This window comes from Phalaenopsis equestris, unplaced genomic scaffold (genome assembly GCF_001263595.1).
Source record: "Phalaenopsis equestris unplaced genomic scaffold, ASM126359v1 Scaffold001363, whole genome shotgun sequence".
Classification (NCBI taxonomy): Eukaryota; Viridiplantae; Streptophyta; class Magnoliopsida; order Asparagales; family Orchidaceae; genus Phalaenopsis; species Phalaenopsis equestris.
Genome location: NW_018165802.1, coordinates 24,687 through 31,925, shown reverse-complemented (window position 1 = coordinate 31,925; position 7,239 = coordinate 24,687). Strand labels below are relative to the sequence as shown.

Sequence of the window (7,239 nt, the reverse complement as noted above, 5' to 3'; positions counted from 1 at the left end):
CAAATAGGAGCATACATATTCTTTACCCTTTGGATCAGGCATAAAGAACATTGACTAATCCTACGCTTGTTTACTGAATCTGCCGCTAGGCTGGGAGGATACCGGCTCTCACATTGGAGCTCCCACGTTCCCCTCGCCTGAGGGCTAACATCTACACTTCGGCAGCCAAACGATAGGACCGAATTGGGGATTTTAGTCTATCACTCTAAATTCTCCAATTCTACGCCAGATAATTTTATTTTCCTATTAGTTTGCACGTAACTTCAAGGGACTTTTACCTCCTTGAATCTTGGATGTAATATTCACTTTAGTTGTAAAACTCAACATATTTTAACAAATCAATTGGCTAGATTGAAAGTAAATTAAGATCAAAGTGAAAAGATCATAACAATTTCTTAAACATTTTCGTGGCTTCACCAATTCAAATCACCATTTCACAAATCTTAAAACAAGCAGAAAGAAAGAGAAAACTGCTCAAATCTCAAGGGGAAAACACAACAAAACTCAGAATTCATATATAAAAATAAAGTCATACAAACTACAACAAGTAAATAAACTTATCTCTAATTTCTCCCCAAAAAAACTCCTCGAAGTTCCTTTGAATCTCTTCCTTTCTTTATAGCACACAAAATTCCTCTTCAAAGTGGCAAGGAGGAAGAAATCTTTCACTTGCCCTCCACTCTTACAATCTCTCGAAGAATTCCTCATAATTTAGACTCTCTACTAAATTCTCTATACACTAATGGAACCTCTCTAACCTATATGACCTCTTGAGTCTCACAATTTTGGGCCAAACAAAATCTTCTTTCAAAGTTGTGGATGAGCTTTCCCAAGAGTTGCCTAAGCATCCCTTCAAAATTTATCCTCATCCAAAGCCTAGTTGGTCATAACTGCCGAGCTCGCCGTTAGCAGCCTCGAGGATGCCGTCAGCGGACCTTCTTAATTCTGGAGACTCGGGAAATTCTCACCGTCGAAGGGGTCGATGGCTCTGTCGGTACCCTAGTTCAATTCTTCACATTTTGGTCCTTTTTGCTTTAAATTTGCTCCTTTATGCATCTTTTTGCTCTAATGACCCTAATTCATCATTCCTGCGACAAAACATCAAAAATACTTTTCTTTAAAGTACAATATCATAAAAAATAGTATAAAATTGGTTTGAAAATCTCAACATATCTTCCCTTGGTCAATGATACAACTGTTAGGGATGCAGTTAACTGGCGGTATACTTTATCTAACCATTCTTTTAATCATCCACTTTATCATTAAAGGTAGTGGATCCACCTGATCGTGTCTTAGAATACCCGGAGGATTTCCTTATCTATCGTTGGTAAAGTTGTAGCAGCAGTCGCAGCAACCGCACTGGATAGTAATCCTCCCCTTTCCTTGCATCCATTTTTTTGGCTCAGAATAGTTTCTTTCCATAAGCAGGCATGCTCGACCTCTATCTCTCAGGTCAAAAATGCAGTCAAGAATGTTTTGTTCATCACTTTTTGAGAAGACCTTGGTGTATATTTACAACCCTTCTAATACGTTGATGAACCTCCCTTGCACTTCTTCATAGAAGTCGAAGTCCCTTTTGTTTACTTCGTTTATTTTGCAGTATTCTGTTGTACTTATGATCGATGGCTGTCAAGGATGTTCCCTCATTTCAATGGTGGTGGGAACCTAAGTTGGTGTTGTTTCTGTCTGCAACGGAATGTACGACTCTGCGTCTGACGGGATAGATGGCTCTATACCCCACGGGACATATGGCTCTGCATCCATCGATTAATCGATGGTCTGAACCCATCATTAGTAGATGTGTACTCCTCTAACGTGCTATAGCAATGTAGGTGTAGGACATTGTAGTCCAGGTACTCCACGAATTCCCCTGTAGCTGACGCTCGTGTTGGTATCTCAACGTTGCAGTTAGGGCAACCTGTACACATAACATCTGAAGCTGGTAGTATGTCTGGCTTTGCAAAAAATCTTGACTCATCATTCATAGCAGATAGGCTGAAGAGGTCTCTCACATGCATGGGTCATAAATTTTCCCTTCAGGAATAGGAGTAAGCAAGTTCTCCTCCTCTTTCTGGCGTCATATTTCTTCTCGTAAGAAAGTCCTCTGCATTTGGCGGCTAGCATTTCTACGCTTAGTTCTTTGTAGCGGCGCATCTGGAAGTCTTTCATTATCGACAGCGACTAGGCCCCCAGTCGGCGTAGCTATCTTGCACGGTTGGCAGTTGGACCCCGCCATCAGGTCCTGTTGAACCATCACATTCTTTCCCTTCAGTGATGAATTAACTTTGGTGTTCAACCATAGTAGTGAGGGCAGCCCTTCTTTTTCCCATCGGTTGATGACATCCAATAGAGGCCCCTCATAATCCATGTTGACTTGACTAAATTCCAAGTCAAAGTCTATAATGTCGCCCTGCGCACGATCTCCTCATTGAGTGTGAGGTTCCAGCCATCTTTAAAGGCAAAGATCTGGCTCTAGCCTGACATTTCTCTGCAGACGACAGGAAAAATGTCAATGAGCTGAAACTTAGCGTGAGCAAAAACAAAACAAAGTATTTATTAAAGGAAATTTTAGTTTATTTTGGCGAAGAAGTCATTTATTTGTGTATGCATATTATTTCATTTAGTAGGATAATAAGTTTAAAAAGAGAAAGTTGAAGTGTATATATTTCAAAAATTTTCATTATATTGAGGTTAATCTTATTACAAGAATTTTTGCACCCGGTCACAGACGTTTGGCCACATAGATAACCCCAGAATAATCTAAATTTCAAAATTTCAAATCAAGTGAAGGCAAGTAATGTCAGGTTGCGTAGTCTGTCTTCAGGTATCATCCATTGATTATTAGCATGTGTCTTTCACCCCGAAAAACTCTTAATCGGTAGGCTCCTCTTGCATAGACCTTTTTAATGACAAATGGTATCTCCCAAGTTGGCTCAAATTTTCCACCAATCTTGCGGCGTGCAACAATAGGCCTTTTGAGCACAAGTACGAGGTCACAAACTTTGAATGTCCTTGGGCGGACAAATTTGTCTTTAGCATGTACCATCTTTGCCTGGTAAAGTTTTAAGTTTTATTGTAATTCAAGTCATTTTCCTTCAAGACTCTCAAGTTCTTCAATTCTGAGTTTAGCACTTTCTTCTGTTGTGACTTGGTTGGCAACAACGACTCTGAGAGAGGGCATCTGAATTTCTAACGGTATCACGACCTGAAACCCGTACATGAGCATGTAGTGTCTACATTGAGTGAGAGTCTTGAATGTCGTCTGGTAAGCCCACAAGGCTTTTAACATTTTATTGTGCCGATCCCTTTTATTTTCATCCAGTGTTTTCTTTAAAATTTGTATTAGTATCTTGTTAAAGGCTTCAGCCATGCCATTTGCTCTGGGATAATACATTGTAGAGTATCTCCAATCTATCTCATGTCATTTGATGAAATTTATGATTTTTGTGCTTTTAAAAGCTGTCCAATTGTCAGAAATTATTCTTCGAGGCACTTTGAATGGTAGACAATTTGGCTTTTAAAGAAATGAAGGACGTGTTGTGTCGTAACCTTTAGAAGATGGAGGGTCCCAACACTTGAATGGCCATGAGGCAACGGTTAGGTGTAGAGGAGGTTGGTGCAAGACCACCCCATGCACTTGACACTAGTGACATTTTTTGGCTGTATCCATGCAGTCAGACATCATTTCTAGCTAATAATATCTTGGTCTCTTGATCTTCAGTTTCATCTTCAGCCCTGACTGGTGAGAGCCACACAATCAGGCATGCACTTCTTTGACAATATTATGTGCTTCTATTTTGCTTAAACATCATAGCCACATCTGTTTGAACGATATCTTGTAGAGGACATCACCTACTGGAGCGGATGACATAGCTCTTTTTGTAATGTGATGTGCCTCAGACTTGTCTCCCGGTAGCTTTCCAGTATGTAAATATTCTCAGACTTGTCTTCTAGCAGCTTTCCAGTATGCAAATATTCTATTAATGGCTTGCTCCAATCTTCATTGATATCAGCAACTGCATTTATTGCTTCTTCTTTTTCGAGCTTGTGTAGAGTTTTGAGGTCAATTCAAGACAAAGCTTGTCTTCCTTGTACTGTGATTTCAATGGAATCCTTCGGGGGGCATGCCAACTAAGGGTGAAAAAGTTTACTTAGGTGGAGGGTAGAGAGGCTTTAAATTTAAAATGGAATGAGGTGGCCTCTAGGTTTGAATTAGGTTTGATTCCATGTGGTGGCTCTAATTTTGACCATTTTCTAGTTACTAGGCTGGCCGATAAGGCTAGAGGAGGTGGCTCGGAGGTCAGGTGAGCTATGAGAATATGTCACAACGATTTATTTAGGCAGGTGCTTAGTTTTTGAAAAAATCTCGTAGGCTTAAGTAATTTTAGAAGAAAATCCCTTGGTTTGGGGATCCTTTGGTCCACGGATCATTTGGGTTGTTCTATAGGGTTTATTCTGGTCAATAAGGTTTAAAAATTGGCTGTGGTGGTCTTTGGTTGGTCAATTTGGCTTGATTGGGTCAATTTCTAGTGAAGGGGTCCATGTAAGTCAATTTGGCTTAAAGTGGGTTTGGGTTAGGCTAGCCATGACCTTGAGCCCAATTGATTGATCATCATTGTGTAGATGATTGTAATGAACATTTTTGGTGAAGGATTAAAGTGATTTTTAGTTCAATTGAAGGGTCAATTTCAAGGATTTTGGAGATTTCGTCAATTTAGGCATATTGGGCTAGGTTTGGGTTTAGATTGGGCTAAGCTGGGGCTAATTGCAAATTGATTGTTGAGAATGGTCAATAGGAATGTCATGAAAAGTTTTCAACATGAATTGTGTGCCAATTTTGGGGCTAAGGCATTCATTTTGGTGGAATTTGGAGACAACCAATTTGGGGTAAATTTGGGGATTTTTGGATTTAATTTGAAATTAAATGAAATTGAGGTTTCACCAAGGCCAATTGAAGGTCAAGTTTGATGTTTATGAATGTTATGAAAAGTTTTCAAGATAAATTGTGACAAATTGAGTAGGCTATAGGTTCAATTTGGTGAGATCAAGTCATGTGGGCAAAATTGGGGGTTTGACTTAGATCAAAATTGGGCATAAAACATAGGCCAATTGAGCGTGAATTTGGTTTAGATTGTTCATATGGAAGGTGAATTTGAGTTTAGAATTTGAATTGGGGGGAATTGGGACCAATTTGATGTACATTTGAAGTAAATTTGGGGAAATTGGGCCTTTAAAGGCAATTTGGGGGTTTTGGTCAAAATGGTCAAATTGGGTCATGTAGTAGTTAAGAAAAATGAAGTTGGGAATATTTGGAAGGTTTTGGAATTTTTTGGAATTTTTAGAATTTTTGGCTAAGGAGGGGCATTTTGGTAATTTGACAATTTTTTGGTGATTTTTGGTAAATTGGATATTTTCAAAAGGTTTGAAATGATTTTCGAACAAATTTGGGTATTTTGGGTAAATTTTGGATACTTAGGTAATTTGGAAAATTTTGGGGCAAAAGGCAAAGTTGGGTATTTTTGGTAGAATTAGGGTGTCAAACACCATAAATGAGCTATGGACCAATGGAAACCCCATTTGGGTCCTCTATGTACTGGTCTTAGCTAAACCCTAGCCTAAGGCCAAAAGGGTTTAGGGGACCATCTACATGAGTCTCCCAAAGGATTAAGGGATCAAAGTAAAGGAATTTTGGGTTTGATTTGTGAGTGATTATGAGTGAGGTGAGTCCAAGTAAGTGCCTTAGCCCTTGACCAACACCCAGAGTCAACCATAGGGGCAAGCAGTCTTGTGGGAACCCACCTACTAACTGCTAGAGGTTCAGACCATTATGTGAAACTTCAAGTTGAGTAAAGAAGAGTTTAGAATTTCTCATGGTAAGGGTTCCTTTACTATATATATATATATATCTTCCTTTTCTCTGTTCCGATGAAAGCCACAGTTCCTTTTCTTTGTTCCGATGAAAGCCACAGTTCTTTCAATCACCGCCAGAACAGTGAGCATATCAGATTTCGGCGAAGGACCCCATTTTTGTTTCATTTTTCTTAGCCGATATAGCCAAAATGAAGCTTGACATGAGTGGCTTCGAAGCTTTGACCCAACCCATGAGAGAACTCGATGTTTTAGCATGCAAATTCAGGAGATCACTTGCATTGGATCTCCTTAGCTGCATTGATTTTGATGGGTTTTAGAAGAACGCCTTATAGATGGTGAAGCCGACAAATTGGTATGGATTTTCTTGCATTTATGTTCAAAGAAGGCATCATTATGGCTGCCGGTTCTCGAGCCAACATGGGAGGGTATATCTCTTCACAAACTGTCAAGAAAATTATTTAGAAAAACCCATACATGATTGGTACAATGGCCAATGGAGCTGCAGACTATCAATTTTTGCATCGAAACTTGGGGATCAAGTGTCGTCTTCATGAACTTGCTAATAAAAGAAGGATTTTAATGACAGGTGCTTCAAAGCTTTTGGCAAATATCTCTACTCATACCGTGGAATGGGCCTCGCAGTTGGTACAATGATTGCTGGATGGGATGAAACGGGCCTAAGATTATACTATGTGGATAATGAAGGTGGTAGACCTAAAGGAAAACGATTCTCTGTTGGATCTGGTTCGCCATATGCCTATGATGTGCTTGACAGTGGATATCGATTCGACTTATCAATTGAAGAAGCAGCAAAACTTGCTCGTCATGCTATATATCACGCTACTTTTTCGTGATGGAGCAAGTGGTGGAGTTGCTAGCTCTTACTATGTTGGACCTGATGGTTGGAAAAAGCTTTCTAGGGACGATGTTGGCGAGCTGCACTACAAGTATTATCCAATTTCCACCCCCTCTATGGAGCAGGAGATGGCCAAAGCACCAGTTGCTTAGATGTTGCACATTTTGAAAATTGAGACTATCAGAAGCCTTTGTGGTCCATGTATTTTATGATTCAACAGTCAAATTGCTTTTTATGACATTTTCATTAGTTAAAAGTTCAGCAAAACATGAATATTACGTGCCTGGATGTTTGTTACAATTTAAATTTGTTGCAGGGTAACCTTATTGAGGTCACTATTTGTAATGTGCATGTAATTTTGTAGTACAACGTTGATTGTCTGTTTATGAGGCATACATATAAAGAAAGGAGTGATAGAGTCTCCTTACATGTTAAACTGAAATAAAGTTACAAAGCTATTTGGGGCTTGGCTCACAAACAAAAAAAACCAAGGTTCACCCACAAGGGGTCAA

The 7,239-nt window shown here is 39.4% G+C and overlaps 1 pseudogene; it reads left to right on the top strand.

The window, feature by feature from the left end:
* The first annotated feature begins 6,059 nt into the window (after positions 1-6,059).
* LOC110034155 lies at positions 6,060-6,879 on the top strand (annotated as a pseudogene).
* The last annotated feature ends 360 nt before the right edge of the window (positions 6,880-7,239 follow it).